This window comes from Petaurus breviceps, unplaced genomic scaffold (genome assembly GCF_028583685.1).
Source record: "Petaurus breviceps papuanus isolate PSGF00001 unplaced genomic scaffold, PetGlider_PUasm1.0 129, whole genome shotgun sequence".
NCBI lineage: Eukaryota > Metazoa > Chordata > Mammalia > Diprotodontia > Petauridae > Petaurus > Petaurus breviceps.
In genome coordinates, this window is record NW_027185665.1 from 9,991,394 (window position 1) to 10,010,420 (window position 19,027).

The following is a 19,027-nucleotide window of genomic DNA, read 5'->3' on the forward strand; positions in this document are numbered from 1 at the left end:
CTACTACTACTACTACTACTACTACTACTACTACTACTACTACTACTGCTGCTGCTGCTGCTGCTGCTGCTGCTGCTGCTGCTACTGCTACTACTACTACTACTACTACTACTACTACTACTACTACTACTACTACTATTACTATGTGCCAGGCACTGTGCTAAGTACTTTACAATTTTTATCTTTTTTTGACCCTCACAACAATCCTGGGAGGTAGGTGCTATTGTTATGGTCATTTCACAGATGAGGAAACAGAGGTAAATAGAAATTAAGTGATATGCCCAGGGTCACAAAACTGGCAAGTGTCTGAGGCTAGATTTTAACACAGGTCTTGTTGACTCAAGCCCAGCATCCCATCCACTGCATCACTAGGCTGAATGGTAAGGTTCCCCACAGGGCTTGATTTAACCTAGCCCCACCCAACACTTGCCAACTTGTAGCATTTCTACCAGGTGGTCAAATGATTACTTCTCGAGTTCTGAGTTGCTAATAGGACCATGAAACATCAACCAAAGTATTCATTAAAAAAAATAATACATTGTAAGTGTTATGTTACTCAGGGACATAGAATTATAGTATCATCATCAACTTTTATGCCTAGAATGAGACTTAATGTTCCAGATATTGTCTGGTCAGCGTGAAGTAGAGAGGAACTGTTCTTTCCTCTTATCTACACGATTCTTCCATGAAAGCAGACCAATCAATCAACCAACCAACCAGTATTTATCAACTGTCTACTATGTGTCAAGCACTGTGCTAGCTGCTGGGGATACAAAAAAAAAAACTGAAATCAATGCTATTCTCAAACATTCCATGAGAAACGACTCATCTAGCAATCTTCGTATAATACACAAATATAGAGTCCCTATAAAATGAATACTAGGAGAAGCAGATAGAGTGCAGTGCCTGGAGTCAGAAGACTCACCTTCCTGAGTTCAAATTTGGCCTCAGACACTTAAAAGCTGTGTGACCCTGAGCAAGTCACTCAACCCTGTTTGCCTCAGTTCCCTCATTTATAAAATGAGCTGGAGAAGGAAACGGCAAAACATTCCAGTACCTTTGCCAAGAAAACCCCAAATGAGGTCATGAAGAATCAGACTGAAAACTACTGAACATCAGTAACATAAAATGAATACAAGGTAATTAGAAAAAGAAAGCTCTAGGATTTGGGAAAATCAGTAAAGTCTTAGTGCAGAAGGTAGGTAGGGCTTGAACTGCATCCTGCAGGAAATGAGGGATTGTATGAGATGAAAATCATGGGGGAGAGCATTGCAAGTACAGAGAATGGCCACTGCAAAGACATAGAGATGAGATAGAGTGCCAAGTAAGAGGAATAGAAAGAAGCCCAGACTGGCTGGATTGGAGAATGCTACAAGAAGGAGAATATGTAAGACTGGAGAGACAGGTTAGGGGCAGGTTGTGAAGGACTTTAAAAACTCAACAGAGGAGGTTGTTAGGGGGCATAGTGAATACAGCACTGGCCCTGGAGTCAGGAGGACCTGAGATAAAATCTGGACTCAAACACTTAACTCTTACTAGCTGTGTGACCTTGGGCAAGTCACTTAAACCCAATTGCCCTACGCCCCCCTCCAAAAATAAAGCAACAACAAGAAAAAAAACTAAATAGAGGAATAAATATTTAATCTTGGAGGCAAAAGGGAGGCACTGGAGTTTACTGGATAAGGTAGTGGTGTAGTCAGGTCTGTGCTTCATGAAAATCCCTTTGGCAGCTGGTTAGAGGATAGAATGGAATTCAGCAGGAAGACACTTGAGGAAGGGAGACTAATGGAGAGGCCACTTCAATAGTCTAGGTGACACATGATGGTGACCTGGACTAAGGCAGTGGCTGTGTGATTAAGACAACATTAGCTCTCTTGGTAGTCATTTTTGCCTCATATTGCACTAAGGCAAGATCAAACCCTTAAATCTCTGTCACATGAACATTTATCAAAGCAGGTACTTTTCATCCTGTGGGTGAAATTGATTTTTGAACGTTGAAGCTTGACTTTTCATTTGTAATGTTAAAGAAAATCTTGTTGGGTTTGGTTAATTTTTCTGTGCTATCAAGATAATTCTGATTCTATCACTTAACATACCAGCTACCCCTCCCAGCTATGAATCATGCACAAACCTGATAAACATACCTTCTATATTTTAATTCCCTTGTCAGCTCTTAGACTCCCCACTCTCCTCCATGATTTCTTCTTGGGAAGGAGACAATGAAGACCAAAAGATGCAGAAGTGAGGGGGAGGGAGTTCACCCCTAGGGATCCTCTCCTCAGTCATTCCCCTACCTCCTCTTCCAGAAAATCCTTTGGTGTAAGAAGTCTAATGCTGCCATCCTATCAATCCTTGAGGTTCTACTGGAAGTATAGCCCCTTTCAGACCAAGACAGCTCACCAATGCACCATTGGATCCAACTTGCATAGCTTTCAATCATTCCATTAAATTCCCACAATGCTCAAGGTCCATGCTCAACTCACAGCTATGCTATTGTTTCCAACTGTATTGCTTTCTAGTTCTCTAATTTCATCACCTGCAGAAATCACTATCACATGTTTCCTTGCTTTCTCCTTGAATTTTACCTTTGGTAATCCCTGTTGGTCAGGCTTTCCCAGTCTATCTGACTGCCTAGTTTCAGGTCTTGCTTCTATTCACTCACCCTCTTGGCACCATTATTTTTTCACCTTAATTAGCTTAGACTGGCAGTTCATCAGAGAACTCTCCATGAAATCAAGTTGGTTTCTTTAGATTACTCCCTTTTTTTCTTACACATTCAGATTTCATTCTGGGCTCTACAAGTCATGCTATCACAATTGCCTTTGTACCCTTTGATGGGGCATACCCTTCACCTCAGGAAAATGATTTAAAAAACACAGTGGGGGATAGATCAGAGAGCTACCTTCAGGGTTATATTGCCTTGCACACTTCAACTCCATTACTGATGCCAATTCACTGATAAAATGATGAATGGTATATGGCCAAAAACAGTACCCAGAGGCAGGGTAGGATCTTACCTCTAGGTTTTCATGGATCCATTGATATCCTTTGTACATGTTTATTCAGCTAGTTGGAAATGTATCTAACTGAATAATTATCTTAGTCCATCTTGTCCACGAGGGTATCATGAGTCATTATGGTACATGCCTTACTGAGATCAAGATAAACTACAGTATTCTCTTGAACTATCAGTCCAGTAAATTAATTTCCTTTCTATGTTGGGTTAAGTTGGCATAACTTATTCTTAGTTAGACCATGTTGGTTTCTAATGATCACTATCATCTTTCTAAAAGGCCCACAAACACTGTGTTTAATAGTCTCATGTAGAATTTTACTAGACATCAACATCAAACTGACTAATCTATAGCTATCAGAATCTATTTTTGTTCTTTTTGAAAAATTGGGATATTTGCCTATCTTCAGAATTCTGACACTTCTTCCTTTCCCCATGATTTCTCAAGGATTATTCAGGGCTGCCTCTTTTATCATATCTGCAAATTCTTTCATAATTCTTTAATGTAATTTAGTTAGACCTGAAAACAGGGACCTATTTGAGGTAAATACATGTTCTCTTATTATCTTTTTATTATATGCTATGAGCTTTAATCCCTTATTAACAATGTTCTTCCCTTTCCACTCTGAAAGCTAGTATGGTATAACAAAAAGACCACCAGGTTTAGAGTTGAGGTTCAAATCCCAACTATGACACTTACTACATGTGTGACTGGGCAAATCACTTAACTTCTCTGAGCTACTATTTCCTCATCTGTAAAATGATGGGTTTTGAATAAATGACCTCTAAGGTTCTTTTTCAACTCTGAATCTATGATCTTATTATTCCATGATCATTGTTTATTCAGGAAAAAGACTGAAACAAAATGGGAGGTAAGTAATTCTTTTTATTTGTCATTGGGCTCAAGTGATAAGCTTAGAATCAAAGGTTTAGAGCTGGCCTGGTCATCTAGTCCTCAACCTCCTGGCTCTACTTATGGGGAAAAAAAGGCCCAGACATTAATTGACTTGGCTAACACCACATAGGTAAGATAATAAAGCCAGGATTCTAACCCAGGTACTTTGATTCCAAATCCAGCCTTCTTGCCACTGCACCACCCAAGAAATCTTCCTGGTACATCTTCTTACTACAAATATACCCCTCCTCCAAGCCCTTTTTGTGTTGTCTTTAGCATTTTTCTGAACCTCTTGTCATTCCTGTCTTTCTATGGCCTGATATTATCCTCAGAACTTAGTGCCATTCTTTTGAATTCATCTTTAATCAGACACCTCCCCTTCCAACTTCACTACATTGTTCTTTTAAAATGTGTTCATCAGAGAACTCACCATGAAATCGAGTTGGTTTCTTTGGCTGACTCCCTTTTTTTTTCTTTCACATTTGAATTATTCTTGATTTATTAGTCAAAATTTCACGTTGACAGTACCTGGTCCTTTACTTGCCACACCTATATTAAAACTAACAATGAACTTGACATATTTTATCCCACTAATTGACCAGTTATAGGGCTAAGGTGACTGAACTAATGGGTTTAGGATTGCCACCTTCTTGTTCTAGCTTTTTTGGCATGGTGCAGACAGAATCTTATTATCATCTTCATTTAGGTTTCTATATTCTGAGTAAGTAAGCTTGTCCAATGGTGAAGACAGGGCCACTTTCCTTTAGGAGGGGAAGGGAACAATATTTACTAAATACCTACTCTGCTAAGCACTGTTACAAATATTTTCTCATTTGATCCTCACAACAACCCTGGGATGTAAGTGCTATTATTATCCCCATTTGTAGCAGCAAGCACCCCAAGAACGTCCTCAGGGTTTGCCGCCCATACAGGTTCTTGGATCTGCTTTGTTAAAGGAAAGCAACTCAAAATGGGTTAACAAGCTTACTTTAATCAGTCAGACATATATCGTTTACCTTGTTCAGGGGAAATGGTCAGCACCCTGAACTTCAAAGCATACAGGCAGAATTATCAAGACAGAAACAGATCAAGTAGACAGCTTTCCAAACTGTTCAGCCATTACATCCATACCCAGTCAACATCTGGGTTTCCACATCTGGGTTTTTCAAAGCCGGGGGACTCTCAACAACGGCTTCCCAGAATTCAGATCAAATCACAGAACACATCTCAAAGTGAGTCCCAAAACAAAGCTACACATCAGGGCTTATATAGCCTTCTCCTGGCTCAGAGAATATAACAACCTTATTGACTCACTGGCCAATCAAGAAGTATCTACTGAAAAACAAGCCTCCCTCCCCAGGCTTCAGGTGCATTTTAGTCTAGGGGCAGGGAAGATCTTCCAAATTTGCATTCCCATTACACAGTAGAAGAAACTAACACAAACTAAAAGTGACTTGCCCAAGGTCACATGGCTAGTGTCTGAGGCCATATTTGAATTCTGGTCTTCCTGACTCCAAGCCCAGGGTTCTAACCATTGCACCATGCAGTATCACTACTGGGAAGGGCTGGTTTTATACTTTCTCTGTTATTCCTCCATTTATTTATTATATCCTCTATTTAAGGTAGTGCTATACAAAGTTATACTATTGCTAAAATGTCAGATCTTTAGCCAATAAATTCAGAGAACTAGATTAATCCAGAGCAGAACCCTCCCACTTGTGGTATCAATCCCTTAACCTTTTGTTGCAGAATCTGGGTCTAGTGAACTAGTATTTAGAGTAATGAAATTAAGCAGAAGTCTCCTGGTTTGAACATTAAAAATAACCAGATATTTTATTTTTTGGTATTTTGATTTTTTTTTCAGATCACTTCCACTTCTCCCAAACAGTTCATTAAACCAAAAAAAGCAAATCTTAGGACAACATTGCAAATTAACTTTGCATTTGTTCAAATGACTTAAGTTGCAGAGAAGGAATATCAGTTTCCAAAAGGTTTCCTTTCCTGTCAAGTCAAATACGTTCATGTCCAAGATGTGGGGAAAAAAAACTGATGAGAAGGAGGAATTGTCATTTGCTCAAGTTTTTGACAGTTTCCTTTTATCCTTTCTTGGCAGCTACTAGAACAGGCTCATCCAGTTTCTTCTGAAATGCTTTGTGCTCCTTTTGAAAGCAATGATGTAAAAACTCAAGTGGGGTGTGCATAGTATATTTTAGCAAACAAAAAAGCTTATTAATATTAAATTATTCAGCCATGAATGGAATATGTTTTCAGCTCTATAGGAATCTCCTTTTTGCAGCAGGGAAGCCTGATCTCATGGGGAGGAGTAGAAGACATTTAGGGAATATGAACAACTGTTTGGGGGCAAATGCCACAAATGGCATGTAGCTAGGGATCATTTTGCCCATTCTGCTTGGACTTAGAACAGCTTTGTTATTGTGATTTATGGGTGATGACTGGCTTACCAATGTCACAGCTTGCTAGCACAATGAACCCATGTCCCAAAATATAGAGCTGTAAAATCCAGCATTGATTTGTTAAAAAGCTTTCATCTATTACTTTTCAAAGTTTAAATCATCAAACTCTGACTCATACTGAGCACTACTTTAGGCTGACAAACTGCACCCTGAGGGAAAGGGGACTCTGCTATTCCAATGTGAATGACCTGGATGTTAGTTCTCTTGTCCATGACACTGAAGGCACAGATATTCCTTTTTGGCCTGATGACATCTCATATGAGCACCTGCAGGGTCATGCTACTAATTTTAGCTCTGGACAGAAGCAGCTGGCACTGATCTCTCAGGTAGCAGGCATTTATCAGAAGTTGCTTTCTTGAGACATTCCCTGCCTTTTAAACTGAGCACTTCCTCAGCATGGGCATCCTTAGGTTTCAGACCCTCATTGATTGTGATTGAGAAATCCTTTGAATGAAACTTAATACGTTTTGACTCCTTAATTCAAAATAAATGATGCAGAATTTATTTAGGAGCAGATGAGGATTTTGTTTTAAGTGGAAAATAGATATTACTCCTGAGTTTTCTGTGTTTCACCTAGTGAAATTTGCACCTGGATTCTTTTGCCTTAATCTCATTTTCCCACTGAAGATCAAATCAGAAACATGTTATTTCTAACTGACATTCCACCAAATTAAAAGAAGTTGGCATTTACACTGCTTGAAAAAAAAAAAAAAACTCAAACTAAACAAATCCAGCTGTTTGAAATGCAGATATCCCACAAAAGCCTCCAAGTAAGTTTCCAGCTGCTGCGTGCCCTGCATGCCAACGCCTTCTCCCTGTCCGACTAGGCTGGAAACCGCGCGTCTCCAGGCTGCCCCGCCAAGCCTGAGAATTGCAGAAAACCCGGCAGCTGTCTGCTTCTTTGCAGGCCCACAGCACCTCGGTCTCCACGTCTCACTTCCTCCCTAGCCGGCTACAGAGCTGGCTGATGCGTCTACACTAAACGGGGGAAGCGCATTCCAGTCATCCCTGCCTCTCCGCGGCCGCCCGGCTTTCCCAACTCACCAGCGTGCGAAGTTTCCTTTGCTCGCAGAGGGATGGGTGTCGGGTTTCACAGCCGGCTCCCTTTCCCTTCAGTGAGGAGTGTCCCAGCTGTGCAGCTTCCCGGGGTTCAACCACAGCAGCAAAAGCAGAATTGGATTTTTAGCAGGCGACAGTCACGGGGGGTGAGGGGGAATAGGTACCCGCTTTTGGAATCCCGAGATGCCGTCTGGCTTTCTCTCCTAGACCCCGTCCGGCAAGACTGGCAGTTGCAGTTCTCCAGTGGCACCACCCACCCCCTTGAAGTCGACTGAGGCTGCTTCTATCTGAAAGGTTTGTATGAAAAGAAGGCGTGCCTCCGGAGCCTTAACAAGGATATGAGGAACTCACCTCCGGCAAATCTTGTTTGTGACTCAGCTGCCTGGAAAGGCAACTTGGTTGACAGCTGCTGGCGGAATTCTCCAACAGAAAGCCTAGCAGGGGCCTTGATTCTATGCATTTCTCTTCTGCGTTTACGCAGCCGTTTCTTTACACAGCCCGGGGCACTGGAGGGACACGCTTCCAACACACAATTTTCCCCAAAGAGCCTCAGCTACCAGGAGCGAGGCATCGCAAGGCAAGGATCCAGAGGTAGAGGACAGAGGAAGAGTCCAGGTGAAAAGGGGGAATGGGAATTACGCTTTGGAAAAGTTGAGCGTCCTAAGGCTGTCGCTATGCACAGTCCAGGCCCGGCTTCCTGTACACATCTCATGGTAAATAAGGTCTAATGCCAAAGTGAGCTGACAAATAAATGAATACAAGACTTCTGGTCCCTTGTGTAAATATTTGTACCTGTGTTTGCTAAAACTCTGCTCTGCAGATGGTAATGGGACAATTAACTGGCCAAGTCTATGTCTAGTCTAGATGACACCCCCCCAGCCAATTAATGGCATCAACTCAGCAAAATAAATAAATAAAACACGAATTTTTAAAAGGAAGGCCAGAGGAGGTCTTTGGCATCACGTTGACAATGCAGTCTGATTGGTTTCACTGATTTTTACTTGGTTCTGGTGTGGCCAGTAGACTTAACCACAGAACCATTGACACAGGATTCGGGTAGCACCTAGGGTTAGGGAAGGGAAAGGAGGAGGAAGAGGGGGAGTGCCAGAAGAAGGGGAGGAGGAAAAGTGGGGAACAGCCAGGAGGTGGAAGATCCTGCTTCTCTTGTTTTGTTTTTTCTACACCCTCTATCCCCACGATCTGGGGAGTGGAAGCTGAGCATGAGGCCAAAATGAATCAACAAATGATTAAGTCAGGCAGCTGTATCTAGGGAAGTAGTAGAAAGGGTTCATACTCTGAACCTTAGGAGACCTGGAATAGAAGTTGTATGACTTCCAAGCCGGTCAGTCCATTTCTGGTGAAGGCAATGGTCACCAGACTTCCTTTATTGTTAATCACATCTACTTGTTAGTCTAAAAAAAATGGTGATGGGGCTTCCATATCTCATGTATATTTATTAATGTAGAAAAGAGTCAGAGTGACACAGGGCATGAGGAGCTGGCTCCAATCCAGGAAAATCTGATTTCAGGTCCCACTTCTACTACTTACTGATGGTATGACCCTAATCAAGTCACTTAACTTCTAAGTGCTCTAAGGAACTTGCTAAGACTAAATTTTGGAGAAGGCATCAACTTGCTTTGGTAGAGGGAGTTTCCTTACCAAAAAATTTCCTATAAAAATGAAGTCACAATGAAGTTGCTTTACAGATACTGCTATATCCATATATTACATACATAATAAAATGATTAGAGATAGATATTTTTAAAAGATGAAATGAATATCTTAGATTCTATCAAAAATATACCTCTATTTTAAATAAATATAAATATTATGTAAATAAATATAAATTAAATATTATTTTAAATGGTCTCTGGGTATAGGATTGGGTCCTAAGGTCTTAGAACCAAACTGCCTGGGGAGAGGGACTAGGACTGGAGCCTGAGATCATGCTAGAAGGCAAGGCAACGTCTGAGGATCTGGCTGCCTGAATAAGTGAAGTGGGATCCGAGGATAAAGAAGTAGAAAGAGTAGGTCTGTGACCTTGAGCTCTATAAGAAGTAAATCAAGTGGGGCAGGGGACCAGTTCATCCGGGCAAGGGAGTACAAGTACATACCTTCATGCATACCAAAAAACTAATGAATCAATTTCTAATGTCTTGGGGGCAGCAAATTCAGAGGTTAAAATGCTACTTGGTCCTGGCAAGGAAGAGACAGGGCAGTGACACTGGTAGTAGGAGCTGCAGAAAGATACCCTTGGATTCACTGCTACTCTCTCCTCCTGTGCCAGTCATCACGAGCTGCTTGGAGTAGTTACAATCTAGATGCCCACAGCAGTTGCTCAGGCACAGTCAGGAAAATTCCCTCACCCACCCCCAGCTTACATGTAACCTGCATCCCAGATCTCCTCCAGTGGGCATTCTCATGAAAGAGGTGGTGACATTGTTTGAGACCACACACCCATGATTAGTTATTTAGTGAGAGTGGGTTCTCCAATCTCCATCTTCTAACTGTTGGTGCTGTAAGATGTATCCTACAGATTACTTTATGCATCCCTCTTTGGAAATGTTTAGACTTCATTTTCCCCCCATTTGTCAAATGAAAGTGTTCAACAATATGTCTTAAGTTTCTTTTCAGTTTTAACATTCTGTCATTCTTCTTGCTCTCCCTTCCCATCCCATTCCCCACATTTGCCCAAAATTGGAAGAGGGGAGAGAAAAAAAAGGAAGAATAGCCATGAATCATTTCAAAGAGTATAGCTTTATCAGTAACTGGTATAGCAAAGTACTCTGTTTAAGGGAAAACTGGAATGTCTCCTGACACATTCTCAACAAGTCATTCTGGTTCTCCTGTAGTAGTGAATTCTCACTACAGAGATGGCAGGAGAGTTTGGAGAATATCGGCTCTGCTACCTACTACCTGTGAATCCATGGACAGCGCATCCATTTCATCTGTGAAAGGAGGATGGTGAACTAGAATGCACCTATGGTCACTTCCAGCTCTAAATCTATGACCCTATGGTTCTAAAAGAGTATGACTTGCATACATTTAAATGTTTTTCACATCATAGTGCAGTGGAAAAGCCATTCTATTTCGAGTCAGAGGACCTGGATTTCAATTCCAACTCTGTCACCTGTATGTATAACCTGGACCATTTCACTTGCTCTCTTGGGGTCTTAGTTTCCTTGATGATAAATATAGGAACATTGGGAGATGTAAACTAATTGTTCCCTAAAGTCTCTTCTGCCTCTAAACCTTTGACCATAACACTTCTCTTGGCTACCTCCCCTCCCCCAATTAGAATGTAAGCACTTTGAGGGCAAAGTTTTTTTTTTTCATATTTGTTTCCCTAGCACTTAGATCAGTGTCAGGCATATAATAACTCTTTAATAATGTGTTTTCATTCATTCATTCATTTATTATCTCAAGAACCAACATTTAGGTGGTACAGAAATAGATGTATCCACTGTGGACCTCTGACTAAGTGTGTGTGACTGTGTTTATGTTTCCAAATGCAGGACTACACAGATGTTAGAGGAAACAGTACACCTGGAAAAAGTTGCTATATGGTTTTTGCTAAGGTATTAGTTGGATGATAATAGTGACTGTATTCGTTACCTAGATTTTCAGTTCAACTACTGCTAACAGAAAAATATTCCCTGCTATTTTGATTATGACACATTTTAATTTTCATATGCATAGGTGATATCACAAAATGTGCCAGTATCCAATGTGACCTAGAGTTACCTACCCCATTCCTGATCTTTAGATTCTGAACCAGGAGCCAGGTATGTCCCCACTGGCAGAGAGAGTGTGTATGGAGTTAGAGAGGCTGGTGGAAGAAGTCTTAGGTTTTATTTCGCTTTGTTTTGGTTAAACCTTGTTTTTTTCAGCAGAAGGGTGGTCAAGTAGAACCAGAAGTGGCATGTATGAAGAAAGATGCCCTTAAAGCAATGGGTATTAAGGCAATATTTTGAAAAGACAATAACACTGCTTATTGAAAAAATGAGAAATCTGTGAAAACAAGACAATGACATAACTTAATCACCTTCTTTAAAACCTCCCTTCAACATGATTTCACACAAAGCAAAATAATTCTACCGAATCCTTGTCCTCAATGAGTTTGCAATCCAGACGATACTGATATAGACACCTATTCAAGGAGATACTCTGATACACACAGGTCCCTATTTCAATAGAGAAAGTATTATAGAAATTTTATAATATGAGAATATTGATTAAGTGAGGAGTGAAGAAAACAATATTAAGGGCATTGAATGCCAGATATTTTATGTTCCTTTGCAATAATTACATTCCACGAAGGCAGTATAAGGACTCGTAGCAAGCTACCCAGGCAAGACTTCAGGTAGCAAGTTTAAAGGAGGATCATTTAAGGATGTTTAAGAATGATGAAAGGAAAAGATATGCGTATACTGGGAAAGGAAGGACATTACAGGCATGAAGTGAAGCTTGTGAGAAAACTTAGAGGCTTCAGATAACCAGGGTGCTAACGAATCTTCCAAAGAACATGAGAAGGTTAAAATCAATGGAAAATGCCAATGAGACCAGAAGACAAGAAGCAAAGATGGCTATTTTTATCTATTTTGTTTTCTCAAGGTTTTTTCTCAAGGGTATCACTTTGGGCTTTATATCTCCAGTACCTAGCACAGTGGCTGTTGATTGACTAAAGTCCTATAACACAAAGATGATTATGTGAAAAAGATTTTCGTTAAAAGTCTTGACGGAAATACCAACTAATGACAGATTAAGATTAGGGAGCCATTCTTGAGTGGGCCTCCAGGTTCAGGTCATTTTTGATCAAGTTTATCTAATCATAAAAAACTATCACTCCCTCCCCAATTAGAGGAAACCCCAAAGTATGTACAGCATGACTAACACGTCACAAGATCAAGTTCCCAGGGCTCATGTTCCTAGGGCTAGAATCATCCCTGCCAATTTCTCTTACTGCTTTCAGAAGAATTCATGCTTCACTGACTTTCCTTGTAAGCACATGACTTTGAGCATGTTGGCATGTCTGCATCAGGAGACCTGTTTCTGATTTCCATCTGTAAGGCTGGGTCTGGCTAGAAATATGTATGCAGGACTTTCAATAATATCAATCTTATTCCCAAAATTATTTTAGCCTCAACATCCTCATCTGCAAGATGAAGATACTTCATTTTGTGTGTTTCCTATGTAAGCTGTGCAAATGGATAAACATATATGTTTAATCTTTTCCTCCCAGGTGATGTCTGTTGTAAAGATATGGAGGTTTCCCCAGAGATCTTTACACTTGCTCTGTTTGCAAAGCTGGCTTACTACACAGTCATTATCCTGATCAGGCAGTCCCCAAGTGTTTATGAAGTCCTTACTATGTGCCAGGTACTGTGCAAGACATAGAGATAAAAACAAAGGCATTGTCCTTGCCTTCAAAGAACTCACAGTTTAGTGATGGAGGCAATATGAGAACAACTAAGTACATCTAAGATATACATATGAGATACCTACCTAGAGTGAATGGGAAGTAATCTCAGAGGAAACACACCAGCAGTGAAGGAGAATTGGAAAGACCTACTGCAGAAGGTGAGACTTGAAGGAAGCTAGAGAAGCCAGGAGGCCCAAGAAAGGAGGGAGAGCTCTCTAGGCATGGAGGGCAGCGAGTGGCAAAGCATGGAGTCAGGAGGAATGTCATGTGCAAAAAACAGTTTGTGAAGGGGAGTAAAGCACAACAAAATGGAGAAAGATCAGAATGCTGGTGTGTGAGGATTCTGTCCATAAGCTAAGCACCCATCTGGTTTCAGAGGTCAGAATGGGGATGGTCTTTAAAAATAGAAAATTTCTAAGAGCATTTTGCAAGCATTTACCACTTAAGTGTTTGTTGATTAGTTAGTGGTTAGGGAGTCTAGATCCACAGAATCTGCCATATGGCCAACTCATACTTAAAGTGACTTTTCTACTCCAATGCCCCACTTTGGGTCAGCTGGAAATAACGTACCTTATTATGTTTGTAGAAGGCCATATTCTAATTAAGTTCCTTTCCCACTGCCTACTCTGGTGTAGAGGCATTTTTGGGTTCTCATAGGCTATGCACAGGAGGGCAAAGGGCTTCCCTCAAGTATGTGTTTTGGGGATATTACTAATTGGGCACATTTGTCACACAAGAATTAACCTCACTAAATTTGGAAAAGAGTAGAATCATTTTGGCCACTGGGTGATGATTATATCAGCAACAGCAACTCTCTAAGACCATCTACTGAGTCATAGAAGAACTGTGATCTGTGACTATGGAGGGTAGGACCTATATCAGTGAAAAGAAACTGATCTGGTCATGTAGTAAGAGTGAGGGATAAAAGTGGGCATTGATATAATACGTTAAAGTTTGTAGAACATTTTGTTTACAGTATACTACTTAAACCTCACAAAAAATCAAACCTGTTATTTAGGTACCATAGACATTACTTTGTCCCCCCTTTCAGAGGAGGAAATTGACCATTGAAAAAATTAAATGATTTTTTCCATGAATTCAGGTTTCCTGGTTCCAGGGCCTATACCCTATCCACTACTGTTGCACTGACTGGTACCCACACTATTGAAAAAAACAGAACAGGTCCTCCAACACATTGAGCATATCCTCTGGAGAATCTTTGGGAGAACATGGACAAGAATTATTGGATGGGTGGGTTGCAATCTGCACTGTTAGAGGGCATATGCATCAGTGACATCACAGAACCATTAAAGAAACAAACAATCCAAGGGGATTAGACTAGATGATATCTAGGTTTCTAAATCTATGATCCTGCCACTACAAGTTCTGTTCTTTTTCAGTTATTTTAGTCACGTCTGACTCTTTGTGTCCCTATTTGGGGTTGTCTAGGCAAAGATACTGGAGTTACTTGCCATTACCTTCTCCAGCTCATTTTACAGATGAGAAAACTGAAGCAAAAAGGGTTAAATGACTTACTGAGGGCCATATATCTAATAAGTGTCTGAGGCTAGATTTGAACTCAGGAAGATGAGTGTTCCTGACTCTAGGCCCAGTACTCTATCCACCATGTCACCTAGCTGCCCCTACAAGTTCTATAGTCTTTAGCTTTTGAAAAACAATATGAAAACTAAGTCATTCAATCATGATGTCAAATTAAAACACTTGGAATTCACATTGCTGGCACAAGCATTTGATTCATTCCTGTTCTGCTGATCCTGTATCTACAATGATTACTTCTAGAAAGTCAGGATTACACTTTGGATAGGGACATGAAATACTGAAGCAATAATTCAGATAATTTAGATCCAACATGTTTTTGTCAGAAATACCTAAATAATTTGTGGGAGGGGGGAGGATACATTTTTTCCATTGTATAATGTTTAGTTTGGACTCAGAAAAAAAGTTGTTCATTTGCCATAGGTAAAGTTGGAACTATGTATGTTGAACTATGGAGATAATAATAATTATAGGATCACAGGGACATAGGTTTAGCATAATTCAGCCATTTAGTCTAACCACTTCATCTAATGGATGAGGAAACTAAAGTATAGAGAAGTTAGATGACTTGCCCAAGGTCACATAATCTGTCACAAAGTGGCAGAAATAGGATTCAAACCCAGATACTTTTGACTCCAGATTTAGTACTCGTGCCTGTTATAACATAATGCTAGAGTATTATAGTACTACTGTAAAGAATGGGGTCTGACACAAATATTAGGCCTCATACTAAAATATTATTCCAATGAACTAAAAAAATGTATAATGAAATAAATGTGGAGGCATAAAAGGTCAAGAATCTCAAGAGAAATAATGAAAAAAAAATGGAAAGGAAGGAAGGAAGCCTACCATTACTGGATTTCAAACTACAATCTAAAACAATAATCATCAAACTATCTGTTAATGCTTTAAAAAAAAAGCTGATCAGTAGAACTGATTAATTATAAAATACACAGAAGTAAATTAATCAGAGCTTTGTTTAATAAACCAAGGACCCAAGCTATTAGAATAAAGACTCACTGTTTGACAAAAACAAATGAGGAAAACTAGACAGCAATCTGATATGAATTTCTCTCTCTTTTTTTCCTTTTGGAGGGGGGAAGGCAGGGCAACTGGGGTCAAGTGACTTGCTCAAGGTCACACAGCTAGTTTTTGTGTTGTGTCTGAGGTCGGATTTGAACTCAGGTCCTCCTGACTCCAGGGCCGGTGCTCTATTCACTGTGCCACCTACCCACCCCAATAAATTTATTTCGACTAACACTTTATACCATACATTAATATAAATTCTAAATGGATACTTGACCTGGATATGAAAGGTCATAATCTAAAAAAAATTAGAGGAATAAGGAAGAAAATAATTTCCCCATCTATAGATCAGAGTTTATGACCAGACAAGGGATAGAGAAGTTCAAAGAAGATAAAATTGATACTTTTGATTATCTGAAACCATAAATGAATAGCTAGAAATGTATAGCCTTATGAACTATAATTGTAGTTGATCTATAAACATTCCAAAAATATGTATATCTATTTTATGTAAGATTTTTATACATTGCCTTAATATTCTCACATGACAATAGAATACCAATTTTTATGTAATAGAATACCAAAAATTTGTAAATCATCCCAGGAGGAGAGACTTGTAATGCCCAATATGTTATTGTGTAAGGGAAAAAAAGTGTTGCAAGTGAACTAAAAAAAAGAAAAATATATTTATAATATTTTTGCACAAACAAAACCCATGCTGCTAAGAATAAGAGAGTCATTAAATGGGGCAGTGGGGATCTCTGCAGCAAGTTTGGTCTCATTTCTGAGCTACATAGGGAACTGACTAAAATTCATAAGAATAAGAACCAGTTTCGAGTGAGAGTCAAATGATATAAATAAACAGTTCTCAAATGAAGAAATGTATGCTATCAACAAACATGAAAAATGTTCCAACTCACTAATATTGAGAGAAATATAAATTAAAGCAACGGTAATGTTCTATCACATTTCCTTCAAATTGGCAAAGATGAAAAAAAGAATGGAGTGGAAGAGTGGGAGGAGAAGATAATGTAACAGGGATAGGGTAAAAAGAGAGTCTGAGAAAGAAAATAGTGAGTAAACATAAGATGGAGGGAAATTCACGAATAGTAATTATAACTTTGAATGGAATAAGTTATTTAAAGCAGCTTTCTTTGTGGAAAAGTGCAGGGATCCCCATCAATTGAGTTCATTTGAGTATTTGAATATGTGAATAATTATCAACATTAGTTGATTCTAACTTTAAAAATGAAAAGGTAAATCGATTAAATATATGCTAGAAGGGTGTTCCATAAGTTAGTCCAAGAACATATCTACTGGAGTAGATATCCTTTATTTGGCTGTTGAGGAAAATGGATAGCAGTTTGGCAGAATTAAATTTTAGACTTCATTTTATACCATATATCACAATAATCTCCAAACTGACATGTGATCTAAATGTAAAAGATCATATCACTAAAACTTTAGAGAAGAATGGAAGAAGGTACCTTGTAAAACTGTGATGAGGGGGAGACTCCTTAACTAAACAAGAAATACTGGTGATAAGAAGTAAAGTAAGCAATTAACATGGCATAAAATTACAAAGTTTTTACACAGTCAAAATCAATGTATCCAGGATAAAAATGGAAATTGTTAATTGAGAAAAAAATCTTTGCAGTCCAAGACATATAGGGAATTAATATAGATATATAAGAATAAAAATGATTTCCTAATAATTAAATGGTCAAAAGCTTTGAATAAACAGTTTTCAAAAGAATCAATAAAATGATCAGCAACCTTATGAAAGAATGTTCCAAATCACTAATTACAATATGAGAAAATTTCAGATTTTTTTTTTTGCTTTTTGGAGGGCATTTGGGGTTAAGTGACTTGCTCAAGGTCACACAGCTAGGTTTTGTGTGTGTGTGTGTGTGTGTGTGTGTGTGTGTGTTAAGTGTCTGAGACCAGATCCAAACCCAGGTCCTCCTGACTCCAGGGCTGTTCCTCTATTCACTGAGCAATCTAGCTGCCCCTACAGATTCTTTTTTAATATACAACCTGCTATTCCTTTTAAATATATATAAAGTTATCATGTAACTTTCTTTTTTTCTCCCCCCAAGATGGCTACTGTTAGACACAAATATACAAATTCAAACAACTCTGATGCTCTACCCTACACTCTTCAAAGATGCTGCGAGCTGGCAAATGGCAAATGTTGGTGGGACTATAGAAAGATAAATACACTAATGTGCTATTGTCTGAGCCATGGTAAACCCTACACCCTCTTTGATTAAGCAATCCCACTACTGTATTTGGTAAATATACAAAAGAGCTTAAAGAGAGAAGGAAAAATTCCATATATACTAAAATATTCATGGCAGCAAAAACCTGGGAACAAATTGATGTCTACTGGCTAGGAAATGTTTGAACAAATTGTGGCATATGAATATTATAAAATATTATACCATAAAAATAACAAATATAAAGAATTCAAGAAAACTTGGAAAGACTTGTAGGAATTCATTCAGAGTGAAATAAACAGAACCAGGAGAACGATTTACAGAAGGATCACAATAATGTAAAGGCACAAGAATTCTGATCAACTCAGTAACCAATTTCAGAGGCATGATGGTGAGGTATATCTCCCTCCAAAGAGGGCCAAAGACATGTTAGACTTTTTGGTGAAAAATGAGGCCTATGCCATCAGACATGACCAAAAGGTTGATTTACTTTGCTCAGCTGCAACTTGTTAATTTGTCATATGCCAGCCAAGATTCTTAGGGCCTTGGGGAAGTGACAGTAATATTAAAAAAAAAGCCAACATAAAGCATTTCTTTAAAAACTTTAGATTAATTAAAGAATATCCTCATATACTTCTTTTCTGAGAGTGAAATACAGCCAATTCTGGGTTTTGACTGATAGATTAATCTTTTGTCAGCTACCACATTCTAATTGTGCTTTAGTTGCATTTCTATGTTGTAACTTTCCATAAGTCAAGAATAATATCTGGAGGCTGACTATACTCAGAAATGAGAGATAGAAAAAACATAAATCAGAAATTATACATATAAATGAGTGCTGTCTTTTAAAAATCAATCCCTTTGGGAGACTGATTACATATTCCACATCTGTTGCCATGTCTCAAAACATTCTTAGTTGGTAATATAGCCTGCTATACCTTAGTATTCATTTCAAATGTGGAAAAATGGCACCAGAGACATTGCAATCCTTCACATTGAGCTCATGGTGAAAATAAGTAGCATCTGAATCATTACCACCCACCAACATCTGTCATTTAAAACAGTCACTCACTGCAGTTGGATCATTGCAACTGCTCTATGATCTGTCGCTCCGAAAGTTGCAGGACTGAAGGGTAAGTAACTGATTAATTAGAAAGAAACTTTGTTCTAAGGCAGACTATATATATATATATATATATATATATATATATATATATATATATATATGTATATATATATATACACACATACATATATATATATAACATATATATATATTCCCCCAATTGTGTGTTAACAACAATTTTTTGGAATCAGACATAGGTTATACATATGAAACCATGTAAAACATTTTCATATTAG

General features: G+C 38.9%; 1 protein-coding gene across 2 annotated transcripts in view; it reads right to left on the bottom strand.

The window, feature by feature from the left end:
• The window catches only part of LOC138173362 (ras-related protein Rab-27B), a 240,163-nt gene that overhangs the window by 92,526 nt on the left and 128,610 nt on the right, over nucleotides 1–19,027 (bottom strand). The window contains exon 1 of one of the 2 annotated variants that reach the window (XM_069103410.1): nucleotides 7,427–8,152. The exons of the other annotated variant lie outside the window; for it this stretch is intronic. The gene's annotated coding sequence lies outside the window, so the exon portion shown is untranslated. Of the gene's footprint in view, nucleotides 1–7,426; nucleotides 8,153–19,027 lie in introns of those variants that run through there. 2 annotated transcript variants of the gene reach the window in all.